Source organism: Hesperophylax consimilis, chromosome 12, assembly GCF_061612785.1.
Source record: "Hesperophylax consimilis isolate HC1 chromosome 12, BYU_Hcon_1.0, whole genome shotgun sequence".
Classification (NCBI taxonomy): domain Eukaryota; kingdom Metazoa; phylum Arthropoda; class Insecta; order Trichoptera; family Limnephilidae; genus Hesperophylax; species Hesperophylax consimilis.
The window spans coordinates 34744322-34767598 of record NC_142847.1 but is presented as its reverse complement, the minus strand read 5'-3'; positions in this window follow the sequence as shown (position 1 = coordinate 34767598).

The window sequence follows — 23277 nt, the reverse complement described above, 5'->3', positions numbered from 1 at the left end:
ATAAAGATAGCAGCCAGTAGAAAATGAAAATAATGTTGGTAGTTCTTATTCGAAGTATGACACAGTTACTAGTATTTATATTCTAGTACTTTAGGATTTGTTAGAAAAAACAATTTGAAATTATAATTTTTCAATAATCGCAAAATTAGTTAGTTGGTTTTTTTTAAATAATATTTTTTCCTTTAGTATCCATCTTCATAGTGAAAGCCATCCAATTACGAGTTCATTGGCAGACCCAATTCCTGATATTAAATGTTACATTCACTTCTTAATATTCTTGATAAGTTAATCCACACTAAGCATCCTCAAAGATGACGCAAAAAGAAACCTGTGGGCATCCTTGTACGTAGAAAGAAATTAAACAATATTTTTGGATGTGATGTGATTGGAACGCGTAACATTCTAAATTATTAAAAAACATTATTTTTATTTTTAGCACACAATCTGATGAATTTATGTCATCGTTCTTACAATAGTTTGTGGTTTCTTGTAAACGTATTGTCAGCATAGTTGCCTTTCAAGCATTTTATCCTTGTTGACATTTTAAATATATTTTAAATTTTGATGTGAATTCAATTTTACTGGAATGACTTCTGTTAATAACTTTTAAAAATTATACCAATGTAATATATCAATGAAGAAAAAGATAATAATATTAAATCTAAACGAACATGAAACAGAACAAGACACAGAAAAATAAAATGGTAACGGTCTCAACTAGGAATCGAACACAGGATTTTTTTCTTACCGGCACAACGCCTCTAACAACTTTTATTAACATTATTTTTTTATTTTTCTATGTCTTGTTTTGTTTAACACTTCATTTAGATTCATCATTATTATCTTCTTCTTCATTTTTATGTACCTTTTTTATTTAAAAAAATAAACTTACTATTTTTTTTAATTGTCATACCCCGTGATTTTTACGGATCTGCGCTAGTAATAATAAAAAAACGGTGATAAAGTGTTGCGTAATTTTTAATGAGAATAGAAATTCATGGCGTTTCATCTGTCGACTGTCTTAGAAAAAAGACAAATAAAGAAATTGGTATGTGACGAATTAGCGGAAAAATCAATCGAGTTTATGAATCTACTTTTAAACCCACCTCGATAACTAAATGTTCCAATTGTCATCTACCAAACACACTATAATAATATACCGTATATGTAGTCTGTATGGTATACATAAAACTGTCTGTACACAGTGTTCAGTGTTCGGTGTACAGTTGCTTGTGTGTAGAAAGCCGCCCGCTAGACTCTCCCTTGCCGGCTATTTAAAAATAAATGAATAAATAATAATATTAATGGATGCGCGCTGTCTCTGTCCCCCAGGTGTCTGCCTCGCGCTGTTCTCTCTCCTGACCCACTAACGTGACAACCGGTTACATTCGTACATAAGGCTCTTGGGATGACCAAGGCGCATGAAAATATAATACTTATTACTCACAACATTATTATTACTACAGTAAATTACTTAACTACGATTTTCAACTTTTACCCTTTTCACCACTTTTTATCTTTGTTAGACTTCTTTTAAACTTTTTATATTTTGTAACATTTTTTACTTTTTGAAATTTTTTCAAGTGTTTTACACTCTTTAACCCTTTAATCTAATTTGTTCGCTTTTGGGAACAACTCACGTGGTCTCACAGAAATCGCTGTATCTCCTTTACTGTCATGAACTTTTTCTCATCATATTTAAAATCCAGAAAACAATTTGTTTCGGTAAATGGACATAATTCAAAAAAATTCTCAGCGAAATCTGGGATTCTTCAAGGGTCTAACCTCGGACCGCTGTTGTTTCTAATACTAATAAATGACATCCAAAACTATGTTAAGAATAGTAAATGTCTACTGTTTGCAGATGACCTTAAAATTCTAATGGAAATAAGCTCCCAACAAGACTGTCTTAAAATGCAAGCTGATCTGGATGCACTATCTGAATGGTCGTTGATAAACAAATTAGATTTCAATACAAAAAAATGTGTCACTATGTCTTACACTCGCTCTTCAAACACTATACTTTACGATTATAAGATAAAGGGCGAAACACTATCACGTGTAAATTCCGTAAAGGATCTCGGTGTTGTCTTTGATCCCGAACTGAAATTCTCTGGCCATATATCGCAGCTCACTCAGTCTTGCTACAAACTTCTTGGGTTCGTCATTAGGACATGCAAGCAGTTCAATAACCAAGATGCTATGTTAGCATTGTTCGATGGCATACTGAGAAGCAAGCTGGAGTATGCGAGCGATGTTTGGGCACCGTATCACCAGAAGTACATTGAAATGATAGAGCAAATCCAGAAGAAATTCCTCACTTATGTCTATATGCGGACGCATGGAACCTATCCCAGATTCATGCACCATATCGACTTACTTGAGGAAACCAATTCTGTGAGTCTGGAAACTAGGCGGAAAGCAAGCCTAGCCACTATATCTTTCAAAATTTGGAACAATTTTATTGATAGCCCATTCCTCTTGGGATGCTATGATTTATATGTACCAGACCACTACAGCCGAAGTCGATACCATGACTTATTTAGAGTACCAAAAGGCAAAACCGACGTCCTGGCAAAGCATAGCATGACGAGGGGAGTGGTGCTGTTGAACGAACTAGCAAAGAATTTGGATGTAAATGACTGTTCTTTAAACGACCTAAAACAATTATTGAAGAGTCACTTACCCAAATGCTGATATGATGTAAAATTATACTGTTTGTAAAATTGTACTGTAACTGGAACAAATGTTCTGTTGTACAATTAAAAAAAAAAAAAAAAAAAAAAAAAAAAAAAAAAAAAAAAAAAAAAAAAAAAAAAAAATGATAAGAAATATAATAAAAAATAAATAAAAAGTGTTAGAAAGAAAAAAATACCAAGCTTTATATGAAAATCTAGAAATTAACCACAGAATAATTGAAATGTGCACTTTTAAGAAACCAAACGTTCCAACGTTTGAAAAAAACATAAAATATTAAACTTAGTGTTATTTTTTATTCATTATTTATACATGAAACGACACGAAATTGAGATGACAGTAAAATTTGTCAAAATAAAACAATAATATAATAATACAATTAGGAGGCGGGTATTTACCATTTATTGGATAACCAACACTTATGCCATTGGCCACCCCAAGTGGTTCGCTACGTTTGGTGAGGTTTGAGAGAGACTGGTTGAGTGAGACCTTCTGACTTCTCCACCAGGACTTTCTATACTTCTCTACCAAGAATATATATTATGTCAAACCAAATATATAAACGCAGAGAAAATTATTACAATTTTTCGTTTTGAAAATACTCCCCATATTATTATTTTTTATATTTGCCAAACTAATCAAAAATACTTTCTTTAACGAAGAAAACAGAAAAATAGGCATCATGGTTACCCCACGCAGTATGTCCAATTGTCCGGTCTTCAATGACCAATATTCATATAAATATACGAGCATATCAAAATCGACGATACGAGTTGATCAAGATATAAGATATACTATTAACCTCCTACCCAACTCACTGGGAGTACAGTCCACCCAATTAAATTATATTTTATGAGCTTTAATAGGATATTATTAAGTCGAATGAAATAATTAATGATGTTATATTAAATATCCAAGATACATCCGTATTAATCTCTTAAAATATAATATTAATGTCAGATTATTTTTTCCCTTAAATTTATACAATGCCATAATGTGTACCTATACACAATACACGTTTACTGTCCAATTTTCTTGTCTTGTTAATATACTCCTCTTTTTAATAATTTCCTACAATCTCACCACATTTCTGAGTAAAAGGGTGATAAGAGTATTATCCCAATTGCTCTGTTGATGTGATTAGTTAAGTCCCCGCATTCCAAATTTCTGCCGATTTATAACATATTTCTCTTTAGCATAATATATAATTAATCATAAGAAAATATTAAGTTTTTAACATAATACATATATAATTAATCAAAAGAGAATATTAAGTTTTTAACATAATATATAATTAATCATGAGAAAATATTAAGTTTTAAACATATTTATTTTTAACACAATTTTTAACATATTTATCTTTAACATAATATATAATTAATCATAAGACAATATTAGGTTACCAACATAATTCTTTTTAACACTTTAAGTTTTTAACATGTTTCTCTTTAACACAATAAATCACATAATGAATTAATCATAAGAACATATTAATCTTTTACATGTTTCTCTTTAACACAGTTTCTAAGTGCCTACAAAAATTTTTTAAATTAAGTTTATAGAATATTTTTAACGATAACTTCGTAGTAAGAGTGTTAATTTCAGTTGTATAGGAACATTGTGCGTAAGTATGTAGTGTGAAATACTCCAGCGTATAATTTTTTAAGTTCAATGAAAATGGGATCTAATTATCATATCAGGCCAGCGATAAAGTAGGAACCAACATTATTTAATGAATTAATAAAGTGAAAATACGCTACTGAGACAAAGCGCGTAGTATAACTAAACTAGGTTCATATATACAGGTTGTCCAGGGGTAAAGTGCTCTAACTAAGGGAGGTGATTCTGTATGATGGTTGAAGTAAAAAAGGTAAATAACTTTTTCAAAATTACAATGTTTATTTTCCCATACAAAAATATTTTTCCATGGAAGAATAATATTATTTTCTCATACAAACAATTCAATTTTATTGCCTCCAGAAGTTAACGCACTTTACCCCCGGAAACCCAGTATATATTCTTTGAATGGCTATCCTTTTCACAAGCCATAATAATTTTTTGTCGATTAGTAATATAACGTGTTTTGTTGGTTCACAATTAATACAACGTCTTTTGGTCGATTACTATGAATATAGTGTGTTTTTGTTCGATCACAGTGAATAAAACGTCTTTTGGTCGATTACTATGAATATATTGTGTTTTTGTTCGATCACAGTGAATATAACGTCTTTTGGTCGATTACTATGAATATAGTGTGTTTTTGTTCGATCACAGTGAATATAACGTCTTTTGGTCGATTACTATGAATATATTGTGTTTTTGTTCGATCACAGTGAATATAACGTCTTTTGGTCGATTACTATGAATATAGTGTGTTTTTGTTCGATCACAGTGAATATAACGTCTTTTGGTCGATTACTATGAATATATTGTGTTTTTGTTCGATCACAGTGAATATAACGTCTTTTGGTCGATTACTATGAATATATTGTGTTTTTGTTCGATCACAGTGAATAAAACGTCTTTTGGTCGATTACTATGAATATATTGTGTTTTTGTTCGATCACAGTGAATATAACGTCTTTTGGTCGATTACTATGAATATAGTGTGTTTTTGTTCGATCACAGTGAATATAACGTCTTTTGGTCGATTACTATTAATATAACGTGTTTTTCTTCGAATAATGTGTTTTTTTTATTACTGTGAATATAACGTGTTTTTTTTATTTTTATAATGTCATCGGATCAAGTTTACTAACATTCGATGGGTAAGTTTTTTTTAAAGCAACAATCATGAGGCAAATACTTCACTATAATACTTTTGGCCGTGAAAATCTCAAATCATACCTTATTTATAAATAGATTTATCTTCACAAATTCCACAATTCTGATTTCCCGAGATTTTTCACGGGACTGCGCTAGTCTATTTATATAAATACAATTCTAAATGTTCGTTTTTTCTAAATCTTTTATCTTCGAAATTTCTTCACCAATTGCTTTGACACAAGGTTGCATTCGAATACGCGTGTGTTTTTATTATGTTATATAGATGTCACCTGTGACACGTAAAACCACGAAGCAGAGCTAAAAAGTTTATTCAATAACACTAGTTTTTCTAATAAAAACACATAAATTTGTTTTTGACCACGATAGTTTTATTTTCACTCTACCGGTTTCGGAAGATCCCTTCCTTCGTCAGGAGAATATTTAAAACTAATCTACTACACAAAATATTGACACATAAATACAAAAATGTTAAGTGTTTGAGAGAGATGTCGACAAAGTGGAAGGGGTAATTACGGGAATTCCAGGAAGAACAGAGCGGTTAACTGGAAATATGTCAAGAATAGGACTATAAGACAGATTAATTTGGTTATTTATTATACTGGAGTTATTATTGATGGCTTTTCTGATTTCAAGTGCTTCTAAATTATCTAATTTTTTGCCTTTATTACTACGGTGAAGAATTTTAACCCCTGTGTCTTTACTAAAAGTATGGTCGGTGGAAATGAGATGATTGGCAAACTCCGAAAAATTATTGTTATTTAAACATCTTAAATGTTCGGTGATTCTAATATTTATATTTCTAGTTGTCTTACCTATGTAGAACGATTGACAATCATTGCAACATAGTTGGTAAATGCCTGAGTGGCTAAATTTGTGATCTTTATCTTTAGTATTTTTAAGTAATTTTCCCAAGTTGTTATCAGTATAGAACGCGGGTTTAATGTGGGTAGGCAAATTTTTTGTACTAAGTGAAGAAAAATTGGATATGTATAAGATTTTACGTCATTGAAAGGGATTTATGATTTTATTATTAGTTTCAGGTGTACCAAATAAAAATGTATTCGTCGAAATGAGTTTAAGTTTCTTATTCAGGATTTTATCAATTAAGTGTGTCGAGTAACTCTAAATAATGGTTACTCGACAAATTAGAAAATTAATTTCAATGGCGTAAAATCTTATACATATCCAATTTTTCTTCACTTAGTACAAAAAATTTGCCTACCCACATTAAACCCGCGTTCTATACTGATAACAACTTGGGAAAATTACTTAAAAATACTAAAGATAAAGATCACAAATTTAGCCACTCAGGCATTTACCAACTATGTTGCAATGATTGTCAATCGTTCTACATAGGTAAGACAACTAGAAATATAAATATTAGAATCACCGAACATTTAAGATGTTTAAATAACAATAATTTTTCGGAGTTTGCCAATCATCTCATTTCCACCGACCATACTTTTAGTAAAGACACAGGGGTTAAAATTCTTCACCGTAGTAATAAAGGCAAAAAATTAGATAATTTAGAAGCACTTGAAATCAGAAAAGCCATCAATAATAACTCCAGTATAATAAATAACCAAATTAATCTGTCTTATAGTCCTATTCTTGACATATTTCCAGTTAACCGCTCTGTTCTTCCTGGAATTCCCGTAATTACCCCTTCCACTTTGTCGACATCTCTCTCAAACACTTAACATTTTTGTATTTATGTGTCAATATTTTGTGTAGTAGATTAGTTTTAAATATTCTCCTGACGAAGGAAGGGATCTTCCGAAACCGGTAGAGTGAAAATAAAACTATCGTGGTCAAAAACAAATTTATGTGTTTTTATTATAAATTATGATGAGCCACAAAGTGAATGCTTTTTACAATTACTAGTTTTTCTACTGCCAAAATGATGTGTTAAATATGTTAAAAATGTTCTTATAGACCTACATTCTGTATGCGGCGAACGAAAGTATACATTATCAATTATTGTGATTCCGTGTTAGAGTTGTCACAATAATACTTGAGGGCACCCTTTATTAGAGAAGATAGACAAATTTGAGTTGGATAGGTAAATATGTAGTCAAGTTATTTAGAGGTTATTGTGCCAAGGTAAGAAACCGAAGACGGGGAAAGTGCTGAGCTAGTTCCTTCCAACAGTACCCACTTATAGTTGGTAGATGCTGATATTACCTGTCCACTATTAGCTATTGGTTTACACCGAGATACATCTCAATCTGTAGACTTAAATTTATCTCATCATCGGGATTATCAGTAATAATACTATTTCTGCGGTTTGCTTCTAAAAGGGCCAACGTCAGTTTTCGATAAATATATTTGAATATATTTTTTGCGATTTTGCCTAAAAATTAGGTTATCTTCCGAATTTCAAAGAATCATATCCAAAAAGAGAAAGGAAATTGAATTATTTAATGCCCTATACATCATAATTTAAAACAAAAATAAATAAAATAGCTCATATCCGTACTAGATATTTGTTACACCTTCTGATAAAAAAAATTTTTTTTCAGTTTATTTGGGTATTTTGGCCACAGATCCAAATTTAAGTTTTGTATGAAAAAGGCCCCCGCAGCCCTTAATGCGTTTTTGCTTGTACCCTTTTTTCGTTTCTGACAAGATTGATGCTATTTTTAAAATGATGATCGCAAAATAGTTTCAGTGCGATATTCAGTACATCTTGTGTACATAAATTCTGTTGCAAAAATGCAGCAAAATACATTTCAAACGCAACTATACACATGGCAAGGTTAATTTAGGAAATCTTACCAATCATGGTAATCCTGTCATAAATAGTGCCTGAAATGAATTCCAAATACCCTCGCGCAGAAATAATGAAGTATTAATTTTAAATATCAATAGATTTGCCAATCCTGTGGTGCTTTTCCAAGTTGATTCGTAGCATCACAATGCGACATCCTTGTGTAACGTTGTATGTACTTTATTTTATGGCGTGAATTGCTTTGATACAATGATTTTTTTTAATAATACCAGATTTGCCAATCCTGTGGTGATTCTCCAAGACAATAATATTGATTTTGGCGCATCACAAAGCTGTGATATCGCGACGCAGGATTAGCATTGAGAATTCAAGAGAAAGTGCGCGTATTCGTAAGCCAGTCTTTGATTAAGAATGCAGATTTTATTCCGCGCTAAATTCCAATGATAACTCATACCTGTGCCTCACACCCGTATTAAAGGCATTTAGTGTTATGACCTAGCATTACGTTGTATCCGAATGGTCAGGCAGATAAGTATTCAAGTAGAAACGGATGTTAGTGCTAACATATTAATTTTGACGTAGTGAAAAGTGAAACACAAATAATGATTATATTATTTTATGAACCTTTCTGGTTGATGCCAAAATTCAGGTTTTGGTGGATTCTTTGTTCTTGATTCCGATTTGATGCATTAATTTTTTATATTGGACTTTTAAGAATTTAATTGTTTAAAACCGAAAAAATCGTGATAAAATATAGTTTTCTCTTTGGTTCATACTATTTGCCTTAAATGAACATTGTATTGTATACATGTAACGTGCAAAAATGTATCGTTTCTGACATTTTTATTATTAATAGAATTTTAGTGAATTTCAATTGCCTCGGTAATTATGCGTGCTCTATGCGTTTTGGGTCTTCCAAAGACTTTAAGAATAAATCCAAAGAAATAGCCGGCTTCAATTAAATGCTCGGCAATTACTAATTTGTCAGGACGGCCGAGTTTACACGCTCTAAAGTGTTCTGATAACCTTTTGGAAATTGTCCGTCCTGTCTGGCCTACTTACACCTTGTAGTGTAAAAGTTGGCTAAAGAAGGATGTAGCGCAACACGGCGTAATACCCCAAAAACAATCACTGTAACTCCATAGATCGTTCAAATAATTGTCTTGATTAAAAAAATATATTTATTAAGGTAAACCGAGCTTTGAGTGACATACTATTTGAATAATTTTACAGTTATAACGATAAATCTCAAAGCAGTCTTTATATAGATACCTACACACATAATGATAGCTAGCAAAGCATTATTTACATAGATATCTGCACTTATAACGATAACTCTCAAATCATTCTTTATTTATCTACCAGAAAAATATATTGGAAAAACCTTAAAAACTCACAATTATTTCAACAACAACACAAAACATGATATAAACAACGAAATATTAGATATTTAATAATTAATGAATAATTTTATAGTTTTCACTCAATGAAATGAGTCATTAGTACGAATATAATTCTGGATTATTTATTAACGGAGGCCTTTGAACAACGCGTAAATAAATAATTTGACGATTTCACGAATGTATAATCCACGTTCGTGCCGCACGCGCATGTGAGGCACTCGGCAGTTAGCAGTCGTTATAACTCGTACTTTCTTTACGGACTTGTTAAAATTCCGATCTTGATTTCGTCCAAGGTTTTCTTTTCACAGGCGCAGCTAAATTAATGAATAATAATCGCTTTATTCGCTTCCTCGGCGATTCATCTCACGAAGACAATACACAAATATGATACCTGACGAGAGAAAACTGGCGTCGCGTTTAGAAAATTGATCGTTCTTCGCTACTGCATTCTATATGAAGGCGACTCTCTTGGCGGAACTTACATTGTTGAATGAGAGGCGGTCGAGGGAAATTATGTCACGAGAAATGCAAGGTCACTCTGAAAGAAAATTAAGCTAATCATTTTTCAAGTTGTGGGGACATAGTTCTTTGACGGGTCAGCACACTGTTTGACCATAGATACTTACCTTTAATTTTTTTAGAGGAGGTTTTGGGTACCGACGCCCCGGGAACCGTTGGTTGGATAGCCAACACCTTTGCCATAGGTCACCCCAAATTCGCTACGTTTGGTGATTAAGCAGGAGTGCCCGGATTCATCGGGTGTGTGGCAAGCTGTGTGGCAACCTATCGCACTGCGCCGCAGCGGCAGGGATAGATTCATACGTTCGCCACTCCTGGAGACACTAATCCCTTGATTCCTCCCCACATCCCCCAACTTTTACCTTACCAGAATTTCTGCTCCTTAAAAAGACTCTCCACACAGCATCTCCAAAGATAACATAGGCCCTGTGTGAAATATTTTTCTCGCGGCCTCCTGCGTGGGGTTTATGTAAAAAGTGCACTAAACCATACGTCGTCACGGAAGATTAAGCCTCTATATGTGATTTCATTTAACATTAGCTCCACAATAACCCTCAGGGCCTATGTCCTCTATAGGGATGCTGTGTGGAGGATTTTGTTAAGGAAAGGAATGAGAGGAAAGAGAGGAAGATCTGGGAAAGAAAAAAGGTATGAATAGGAATCTGGGAATCAGTGTGTCCAGGAGTGACGGACTCCCACTACGGTGCAAGGCGATGGGTCGAGAGAGTCCTGCTGGAGAAGTAAAAAATCATCGTCAAGACGTAGACAATCCTCAGCCCCATGAACCCAGCACCCCAGCTAAGTCGCCAAACGTAGCAAACCACTTGGGGTGACCTATGGCAGAGGTGTTGGTTACTCAAACAATGGTTCCCGGTTCGTCGGTACCCATACCCGCCTCCAAAATTAAGTGGATATATTAGATTCAAACTCTTTTGACAAATAGAGTTACTATTTTAGAAGTAGGTACTTCATCGAATGGAGAATGAATGTGGAATTGTAGAATGTACTTAATTGAATAATATAATGATGGCAGGTTCATTTAGTAAAAGATCCGGTACAGTACCGTTTTAGTACCTAATTTCATCATATTATCTTACAATGAAGGCAAATTTACTTTAAATAATAGATGTAAAATAATCTGTGTGGAACACAGGGGTTGAATGTAAAACATCAACGCTAGAGTAAGACAAGAACCTATGAAGTTAAAAATCGTTTCGAAAAAATGTTAAAATTTCAGATCATCAACGCTTCAGTCATACATATCAGTAAAAATAGCTTACTGGCAGGGGCGTGCAATAAATGGTAAAGGTTTATTTAATGCTAGCAGTAAATTTCTAATATACAGGAACCAGTGACGGCTCGTGACTTTTGGGTGTTCTAGAGTGTTAATATTACAAAAAATGGCGTTATTGATATTGTGAAGCTAAAAACAATATTTTTATAAAATTCGATAAACTGTATGAAAATTTTCAGGATATGCGTGTGGCGCACGGATAAACTGAAATTTTCTGAAAATTTTCGTACAAAAAATCGAATTGTCGAAAATAGTCGTTTTCAGCTACAACAACATCAAAAATGTCATTTTTGTAATATTAGCACTCTAGAACACCCAAACATCATGAGCCGCCATTGATCGGAACACGTGTTCGTTCATGAACCTGCATTTTCCTCGAATATAAGGGTTTTAGAACCTAAGCGCAAGCCAAATACTATGTTTGGTGATCGCGCTTTCGGTGTATCTGGACCGAAGGCTTGGAATAAACTCCCTCCGGAACTAAGATCCATAACAAGTCCAACAGAATTCAGGTCTAAACTAAAAACTTACCTTTTTAAGCTGTCGTACCCTTAGATTAAATATACCATTCCTAAGAGAAAGTCCAGTTATATTCAATTTTTCAATTAAGTCCTAAATCCTGTATCTAAATTTCGCCAATAAACAATTAGATAATGTTAATTAAGTGTTAATCTCAAGTGACCTACCAGGTAAGTATTGTACTGTATATTTTCTCCATAAATAGTTAAGTAATAACATAGATCACTGTAGAAATGTATTATAAGCTTGTACAGCGCCCTTGTGGTGATTTTGCACAAAACGGCGCTATACAAGTCATCTAATTATTATTATTTTTTTTATATCCTGACATCGTGATATAATTTGAATAGATTAATGATAAATTAGCTCATTTTTCTCCGTGTACCCTGCTTTAAAAGTAGTTCTTAGATAACAAATTGTTTTTGTCCAACATTTTTTGGGGAATCAATGATAAAAAATAGCAGCACGTCTCTGGTGTCCATTAACTGTACCGATACCTGATTGCCCTAACCTGTGCCGTGCCATGGAGCGGGTGTGAATGTGCACTCCATGCGCCGGTGACCTCGACGGATGACCCTGTTTAGTGTCGTGGTCAAGGCGCTTGCCACCGTTCCACACTGCCTCAGTAGTAACACATACGTGACGTGATACGTGATTGGGAAATCAATTCCTTTACGGCTTATCAATGGCTGGTTGGCGATCGATATAATGCAAATCGAACTTGGAATGCCTTTGTATTTTACTGAACAAATGTATTATACTTATTTTTGGAATAACTTAATCTGTAGAAAAATAGTAAGAAGATATACTTGAGCCTAGGACCCTAGCCTTGCCGAGGCGTGATGTCCTTGAAGTGACATATTTTTTCTGATTTTTCTCTTTCAAATTTTAAATGTGAAGACACAGAGCTTTTCAAATTGGATTAAGACAGTAATGTTCCCCTCGCGTCAAGTGTGCAAAATTTCATCAAGATGTATTCAAATTCTGCTGTAAAGGGTGGACAAAGTGGGTGGGGTGCTTTTTCGGAATCTCATATAGACTCCTTTTTCTTTAGAAAATTCAACACAAGACAAGTAAGATAAAGTCATGAAAATAAACTTACATATAAACGGGGCCGGTTCTTCCCTTAGGTCAATTTGTGTTTGACACCCTAAAAAGTTTAAGACAAAAATAATAATTAATTATGTGCATCAAAATAACTGGTCTTATCCTTAATTTATTCGAAATGTACCGCGAAATAGCAGGGCTGCGAGCGGCGGTGGCGAGCGACGAGCAATTACATCTATTGTCTCTAATCGAAGCTTTCATTCACAATTTAAAGAATGTCCCCAGCTTTGGCATCTTCTGTCCCTGCGCTGCGCGCGCGTGAGGATGAAGATGAAGAATGAAAAAAAAATAAAACACGTAAAAGATGATTGTCAAATAGAATCGAAGTATAAATTTAAATGGAATTATAAACGTCGCACCACGAAACTACCATCCTCTTACTTTCGCACCCAGTATCTTTGGATACTGCGGACGGGCGTTTCAAACTCTTATTTTATAAACTTTTTTGTATAAGTCAATTCACCCTAAAAAAAGTGCTTTATTTTATTAACTTTAATGTTGTGCATTTAAACGAAATATCTTTAAATTAATTTGCCGTAAGTACATGAATTGCATAGTTATTTCCAACTTACTGTGTTAACATTATATGTAATCTAATATTAACATAGTAAATTGGATTTATTAAGTATAATTGTCCACACAAATCTACATAACCATTGAATATGGAGGCTCCATTTTGAGATGATCCGCAAAGCATTTATTTTGCGTTGAGACAGATGTAAACAATTAGGAAGCCATATTCTTGTAAAGAAAAAATGGGAGGTGTGAACAAAATTTTAGAAAGAGAAACATCATCTGATTGAATGCATATTTCTCCTCGGATTAAAACATGGCGAAGATTTCTTGTTGGATCTCTTCCATATTTGAGCGAAGAAGAGAAAATACCGTTTGTTTCGATAGTAAGAACGTATGCATAGTTTAATACGGGTTTTATGACTGGTTTTAATAAATATTTAGTCAGATTATACGCGTGAAAATCCTCAAAGCTGTTAAAAAAATGTGGTCATGTTTCAAACTTTTAAAACGCTATCACCGTATTACAGTAATACTATTTGGGTTGTAAAATTAAAAGAAGATATCAATCGATCGTGTTATTATAACAAGGAAATACCAATAGACAGGAGAGGATGACTTTATTTGGTGATGATATTGGTTTCTTTTGAGTCCTGCTGATTTCTTCAAGATTCCTTGGGTCACTTATAGTTTATAGGTGTATACCTTATGTTTACATTCGCCACGCGACAATATTGAACCTGGGGATGATATTTGATGATATATATTAATGGAGTTTTCACGAGATTATTGATACGAGCAGCGAAATAATATGCAATACATAATTATGACGAAAATTTGAATAATAAAACAAATGACTTATGTGTGTTAATAAAAAATAAAAACACTTAAGTTGTACTTTTTTAAATTTTTGTTTCTTCCAACGTAAGACTTTTAGGAAAGGAACAAAAGAAAATGTAAATATTAAACAAATACCTTGAACAATTATCTATTAATTTTTCTTACATAATTCATTTTGTACTGAAAATTTCTGAAAACTGCAACCAATCTTAAGCATGTCATAACTTCACTATTTCTCTAAAGATTCGTAAAATTTTTATTCTAGAATAATTAGATTCTTGGATTTCCATGCTTTTATTTATGGATAAAATTTTAACATTAATTATTAGATGGATAACATTTTAAAAGAAATAAAACATCTGTAAATAAATCAATTGAAAACATGTTCCCACGATGTATTTGTAATATTTTTATTATTTTGAAGTTCGCTAACAATTTGTAGTTCATGGGAAATTTGTATAAAAATACCGTAGTAGATCCGCTTATACGAGACGAACTAGGTCTAGCATAGTGGTATTTAGCCTTGGGCAAGGCTAATTTAGCAAATTCTTCGTTTTGAACAAATGAGAGTGCCTCTGACCTGTGATCTCGAACACGCTTCGTTTCTAACATCGTATTTTTATTATTTTTATTTCATGCAAAAAAAAAATTGTACAGTAGACACACTTTTAAAGTATTACCCACCACCCGCTTTAACACAGGGACATCCTTTGTATGGCGGGTGAAGTGATTCATAATAATGCTAATATAATTAATAAATTAAGCAATTCAGATTAAGTTACAAATATTTTAAATTAAATTTAACTAAGAAAATTAAGAGAGATGTATGAAGGAAGATCAGGTGTTTAAAGTATAGAAATGTAAGGGTATTACGAATGAAATATATTGCAGATGTGAGGATACATAGCGTAATTTGTATTTTGAAAGTATGTAGTTGGATTTTGGTTTTTAAGTTATCTTGAAGAAGGTTGAAGATTTTAGGAGTTTCAGGTAGATTGAATAGTCCTTGTATCGGTTAATAATTCTAATGGTGTGGTTGTGTTGGAAGAGTGTTTTTTTTATTTAACATGTGTACTAAAAATGTGTTGGAATAAATTTTAGACAAACGTGACGTATATTTAAGATATTATACTCGATTAAGAGTCGAATGGAGGAATAGCTTGTCTGTCGCTTGTTAATTATACTTATTACAATTTTTGTGCTTTTTTAGTTAGAAAATATTTTACCCTGTACAATGTTTTGACTTGTAATAATGTTTAATTATGATTTAAATGCTTTACTGAGGTCGTATTCCACACAATGGCATTAAAAAACAAAGCTGTTTCAAAATATTGTTATGTTCTTTTGGTAGATTTCTTACTGTCTATCTCGCGAGAAGAGTGTATTATTGAAATCTACGAACAATAAAACACGCATAAAAAGGTTACGAAAACTATGAAATTTACGGAAACGGTGACCGGATAAATCATCATAATGATAATTCATCACATCTTTAAAAAGTTATATAAAGTCATGGAAAGTGATAAAACAAAAACTTTATTAACTGGGTTAGTAAAGTTTTTGTTTGTTGGTCCGGAGCCCCTAAATACCTGAAAAAAACCCTTGACTCTGTGCAAAAACGGGCGGTCCGTTTGATAGATTCCCCAATCTTAACAAACAGACTGCAATCTTTAGAGCACAAGCGTCAGGTAGGTATGCTGTCCTTGTTCTATCGGTATTACAATGGAAGATGCTCTGAGGAACTAGCGTCATTGATCCCTTCGGCACCGGTGCGTAGTCGGGATACACACCAAACGCGCGCCCAACATTTGTACACGGTTGACATTTGTCACATGAGAACGGGTCGCTTCTACGATTCGTTCTTAAGTTCAACAGCTCAGCTGTGGAACGAACTGCCGGCCTCTGTGTTTCCTCCCTCCTACAACATGGGACTCTTCAAGACCCATGTTCACTACTTCCTCTCCACAAAAAGACCCTCCACACAGCATCCCCAAAGATGACATAGGCCCTGAGGGAAATTATTTTCTTCAGGGCCTCCTGCGTGGAGTTAATATAAAAAAGTAGGTAAGGTTAGGTTAGATTGAATTTATTTTTTTTCATCGTTTCTAAGGACTAACTTTATAAAAGTGTGTTGAATTTTCACTGTGTTGAGTTATCATGGAACCATTCTTAATAAGAAAACTAGCATTTTGTAGGATTTAAAAAATTAATATGCTATCTAAGCATGAGATGCTCTCAGTATCGCCGGGAATCGATACGTTGATTGATACGTTGCCGTGTTTGGTGACCAGATTCGAATGATAAAATAATGAAATTTTTAAAAGAAAAAAATATTAAATTGATCTCGTTTTTAACATTGACTAATTTGATCCCTCTTAAAAGACTTCTGTGTGGCATCTGTGGAGCAATCTGCTTTCTGAAAACTGCTTTTAATATTAATTTATTTCAGCAGCGTATCCTAAGCGGAAAGCCATGTACGAGTACATACATAATTACCGCAATTAATTATTTGTCTAAAACTACTCTCTCCGCTAGGACAAGTGTTCTGGTATATAACCAGGTTTTTTCGTTTCCGCTAACGGTCTCAATTCTCGACATTTATGTTGGTAAGGTTGCTGTGGATGCTGTAGTGGTTGCCATGCACAGCTCAGAGGCTCAGCTTCAAGAGATGAACAGAGATAAATAGAGAATCAATATGATTTCATTCAGAGCCACGGCCGCCGTGGGAAATGGCCGAGGCAGACTTGGCGTACCCGATTTTTATGGAAAGATGAAATATTAAGGTGACCAACTGACCACGTAATAGTCTTACAAATTTGCTTTAGATAATTGGTAAGATCTCTCTTAAAACTCCCTTACACAACTTTTGATACATATTTACATCTTTCATTCTTCTTCATGTTATTTTAAATATTTATTTATGTGGAACCGCACAAGAGTTCAAACCGCTGGAGCCAGTGATAACATGGCATCCCCAATCGGGGTATGTTGTGAGGCTGAAGGTAGTGGGAAGGGGAAAAAGATGGGGAAAGTTAGGTGGGGTAGTACCTGGCTATTCAGATCTGGTCACCAAACAGGGCTAAAGCCATTTCAATCCAATACCTGGGCGGTACTGAGAAAGTGCCACTCTGCCACTCTGGAAAGTGCCGCAAATATACTATATATTATTTTTAATGAGTAATTTGTGAAATAACACAAATTAATCAAATAAAATTTTCTTGCGCACGCCAGGATTGAATCCGCAACTTGCTAGACGATAGCCTCACCCCTCGACCACTGAGACCTTTGTCAAATGTACCATTAATCGCTATATTAATTTAGCTATATTCTGTAAAACATCTAATCTGGCGTAATAAAAGTTTACTATACACAACATGCTTTACAAAAAAATGTTACTGCTGTGTTAATTTTTATAAATATCAACAATGTTACTACACCATGCTTTGTAACTACTTTCATAGTACCTTAAGTACTTGTTGTGTAGTCTTGTTATTAAATACAATTATTTAACTACTTTGTATAACAGAACTAACTTGTATTGTACCTGCTTATATCGTTCTTACATTATACTTCTTATGTTATATATAATAAACTGAGTAAGATACTAATATGTGTGTAGTACACTACACACTTATTATTCTACCCCTGAGCAACTCACATGTAACAATGTATATACGTAAAGGCGTTAATAAATTAATAAATAACTCCAATTTTCATCTTAGTAAGTCCAAGAAAATGAGTCGTTTTTACAGATATGTTTATGTTTATGAGAGAAAAACAGAGTATTGGGAGAATTAAATAAATTTTAATTCAATTATTTAGTAAAAAAAAATAATAATGCCAATTTTAAATCGTTTGTAAAGGGAATATAAAAAAGAGAATAGGTATACATAATAAGCAGGTTTTAAGCAAGCTGCAACAAGACTTGCCATTTAAACTCTTCATTGATATTGAATATGTTAACAGTTGGATTAGTGGTATATGTTTCCGGTTTGGTTCTAGCTGCCGGTTAAAAATGTTATTGTTTTGCCTTGTTCTTTTTCTTAAGCCAAAAATAAACACATTGTCTTATTCAAACTCATTTGATATTAGAAATATTCTAAACATCTAATGCATTTTACAAACCATACTCCACACAAATTCTAACAAAATTACAAATTTTTAAAATTAATTATAATACGATATACTCATTTCATATTTTTATACATAATTTTTCAACACATATAGTACTACATTTATTTTTATATTACTCATTTTTTACTACTATTTTTCATATTTATTTTTTTTACTATTTTTTACTAAACATTTGGTTTATATATAAATTGTTAATTACCAGCCTCAGAACAGACTTTGTCTAGTGAGGAGGGTAATGAAAAAAAAAACATCTGTACAGAACCAACCTTAAATAAACGCCCGGGTTGCCGGCACTGAAACTGAAAACGTAATTGCTTGCTTAAATTAAATAATTAAATAAATTACAAAAAGTTCAAAAGCGATTCATTAGACACAACACAACAGAATTTATTTAAGGTGGTAGCCGAATTGTCGATTCTATTCGTCTCTAACCACTTACTCTAACCGCGATTTTTGGTATTTTATGCCAAGTTTGCAAAAACATTTTGAGCGATCGGTGGTCATAATTTGCCAAATTTATAGATCCTAAAATTATGGGATTTACGGTGAAAATGTGGATTCATCGGCTTTAAACCGTAGTAGCAGTTTCACATGTCTTGATATTATTATTTCGGGGAATGGCATTAGTTAAAGAATATGGTAAATAATAATAATGTTGAGGGATCAGTAGGATTTATAGGCCCTGTTAGAAGTTCTACCGAGCCGAACCCTCTGATATGAAAATATCTGGAGTCGGTGAATTATTTTCCCATTCGATCTCTGGTGAGTTGACGTGTTGTTCTTGTATTGTTTTGTATTTATTTTGCTTCTATAATGCACTTGCATAGTGTTGATTGACTAGATGATCATTTGTGGAAAAGTGAGTGGAAGGGTTTAGTTTTTCCTACGGGGAAGATTTAACCCGGACATATAATCGGAAGTAGTATTAATAATAATAATAAAAACATCTATTTGCCAAAAGATAAATTTTACATATTTTTTAACATAAGTTCTATTGACAAAAAGGTCACTGCTCAGCTATGCATTCCGGATCTCTCCGAGAATGCAGCTGGTTTTGGGTATATATGTCACCAATCGCTCGAATGGCTAGTCTTAATAGGGCTAATCTAATCTAAAGATTCTTTAACACTTAAATGCAGCAAAAGCATAAGAATAAATAAGGAATTTAAGAACTTTTGTGATCTTTGATTAATCCACTCTCCACACATCGCAGTAATCTTCAAAATAAAATAATCACAGTTGAAGACATAATTCTACTCCCCCATTTCTTTCTCGTATTGGTCACCCGACATAACTCTTCTTGCGAGAGGACTGAAAGACTCTTCCATCCTCTTCCCTCGTCAACCCCCCTCTGACCGGTGTGACCACGTGACGCTTGTGACGTAACGTATATAAGGCCCGGCCGGGTCTCCCATTCGGCTGTTAGGAACCAGCTGTGTCGGCTCCTCCAGTTCTCTCCGCGGCCTATTCCTAGTGGTACTGAATGCCAATTGTGTTCTAGCTACAAGTCCAGTGACTTTCCAATCGATAGGTTGTGTCAAGTGCTAGTGCTCTTATTTATTGTTTGTTTTGGATAAGACAGCAAGGTGAGTCCTGTTTTGCTAATACAAAAAATGACAACAAATATTTTCACAATTTCAGAAATAGGTACTCACTCTCTTTCAGGGTAGCTAGATATGCTTAGTGCGAATATATTCTTTGAAATAACAAATATGGGAGATGGTAAAAATTGCATTAAAATTTAACTTTTGTAAATCATTGTTTCAAAATTTCATGTGTTTGACAGTTTCGGTTATATATTTTCTCGTGTTTGACATATTCATATTAAGCGTAATCAACGATTCTGAAAGTTTACCCTCATTATTTTTTGTGTGTTTACTGTGATTATGCTTTTGTGTCTTTGACGTCATTGTTTTAATGTTTTGTGTGATGCATTTTTGTGCTATCTGGTGAAAAGAAAACCAACCTCGTGATAACATGGGAAAATTGACGATATTATAATATGTGTTTATCTGTGTGTAACGCAACCAAACATTATAATTATTATGATAAGTCTATTTTTCGTACATTAATTTATTATTATTTACTAATCAATATCAATGAAGGAGATAATATTAACCAAAAATCTCAATTGGATATGAATTACATGAATATACAGACAATTAAAAGGTACCTGATGGTCGCAACTGGGACCCGAACCCAGATCTTCTAATCTTACCAGGATAAGACCTTCTACCAATTGAGCTATTGACCATAAGCTCAAAATTACACAATCTTAAGAAAACATATTCATATAAATAAGCTTTGAAATACATGCCTTCATTATTTGAAGGAAACAAATATTCTTTATTAGGATTTCAAAATTATTTATATGAATGCTTACGTTTTGTATTCAAGCATATTTAAAACTCTATAAATACACAATTGTTTTATTTGAATACACAAGTCATCAGATCTTACGGTATAAATGATTCGTCATCTCAACATTATGCTAGTACAACTTTGTGTACTGTGTATTAGCATATCCACGATGATTCAAATGTAAATACAGACACATTATAAATACCTCACACTGTTAAAGAACAATAAAGCACAGTTAGTTGGTTAGTTATTTGCCAACAAAGGCGGCTCAAGCGTGTCGGGAATGGTGCTAACGGGTCCCGGTGCGATTCTTCGTTCTTGCTAAGTTCTAGTATGAATTCTCAGTGTGTTTTGCTCTTAGAATTAGCATAAGCCTCAGCTTTACAATACTTGCTTCATTTCTGAATTATTTGGTCTCTTCGCGGCTGCAGCAAAGTCAATGTCACTTCCTGCAGCAAGTCTCTCATGGGTCAAGTTTAATATCGTGCCAATGACCGAAATGTGAACAAGATTCTTGAAGAACCGTCCAAACCGGATTAAATTATGAAAATATATGAAAACTTCTCAAAAATTAGGATTAAAAACTTATTCGCCTTTATTTGGAAAATAGTTAATGAATTATTTATGTGCTTCGTCAAAATTATAATGTTATTTGTCTAAAGTTCGTCAAAATTCGTACCAAGTCCAGCCCATATAATTTTATTAAGCCGTGTTTGTTTTTATTTGTGCATAATTCACTATGGAAATTTTATCCACAACCTCTGGAGGACTTTATATGTTTGCCAGATCACCGAAAGATGTTTCAAAATGAATGTGATATAAAATTATTTGCATGCGGAAGAAGCAGAGCGTGTGTGTGTATCTTTATGTATGTGTACTATACACTGTGTGTGTATACTGTGTATGTTTTAAAGTAATTCGATTATTGGCTGAGTTGCCATCGCATTAGGTTCCCACCCAGGTGTCATGAGTTCAATTCCTCGCCTAGTTAAGTCTTATAGTTCTCAATCGACACGAAACAAGCAATATTTTCCGCTTACTGCGGGTGTAGTAAGAGATTTTAAAATATTTTCTGGTTCTTCGTAACCAGGAAATGTTTCTCTTTCTTTAAAATAAAAGAAAATGTATGGTACTCCTGACTTTTACTTACTTATTTTGGGAATATTCTCACATATTGATTTTTCAGTAAGTGTGTATTTTCTTCTTTTTTTTACCAATGTGTTTATGGCCACTAAAAGTTGTAGTAGATATTAAAATAGAAAATTTCGTAGTTTTACAAAACTTTTAGTCACAGTTTCCGAAATTAATAGTGACATTATGATATTACGAAATATAAAATTTTCTCATCGATTCAACCCTCTTTTTGAGCCTTGAGCTTTTTGGTTCCACTTGGGCGCCATTGAATGATGACATTCATCAATCGGTCAACTTGAATGTTTCTAATATAAAAATACTTTGTTTCAAATGATTAACACAATTTTATATTACGCAATTAGGCAACTGTAAAGTTGAAGGGCAAGCTATCCCATTATGAAAATTTCGTGTAAATTGTTTTCCATTTTGAGGTACATCTTTCAATTAGCGCTGGAAAACTTTGTTTGCCTTCTGATTAAGTTTTTTGTGATAAATTTCGATTTTTTCGTAGTCTTTGTCAATATTGATAATGCAACATTAGCATTAAAATAAACTGTTGGACTGAATGTTCCTATAGCTTATCGCTTAACCAATTGGTTTCTTAATGGACCTTATTAAAATATTGCAATATAATCACATTTTAATTGATTTTGAGAGCAACGGATTATTTAATGCGTACAATTTTATAATCAGCACGTAATAGCCAAAGGCAAGTTGATTGGTTTGTTAATTGAATAGGTACATAATTCATCTTAATTTTTTTAAACATCAGAAGTATTCAAAAATACTTCCTTGAGTAAAAGCAAATTCAAACATTCATGCTTAAAATAATTTCAAAAATCCTTTTCAGCAATCTTTTTTCACTTGTTTTTCAATATGACTTAAAACGGTTGTAGATTGTTGCAAATTTGTGAGATCTTTAAAGTCTTAATATAATGTAAACAACTTCACACTGTTTCCGTAATAAAAAAATTGGGTTGTGTTACTAACGAAGTCACACCTACCGACCCAAAAAATATATTATTTGTTTCGGTACCTTGTGAGTTTTCTGATTTACGAAGTACCTACCTATTTGTACCTAACGTGTTGTAATAAAGTTTGAGAAATATTGCACTTTCGTTTTTAAGTAGGACTGCAACCTGTTACCTTTGTTGAGTCAACTGTTGAAGGACACTAAACATTGATTACAATAATCATAAATATTGTAACAAAAGCAATGCAATATGCGAACAGAAAAA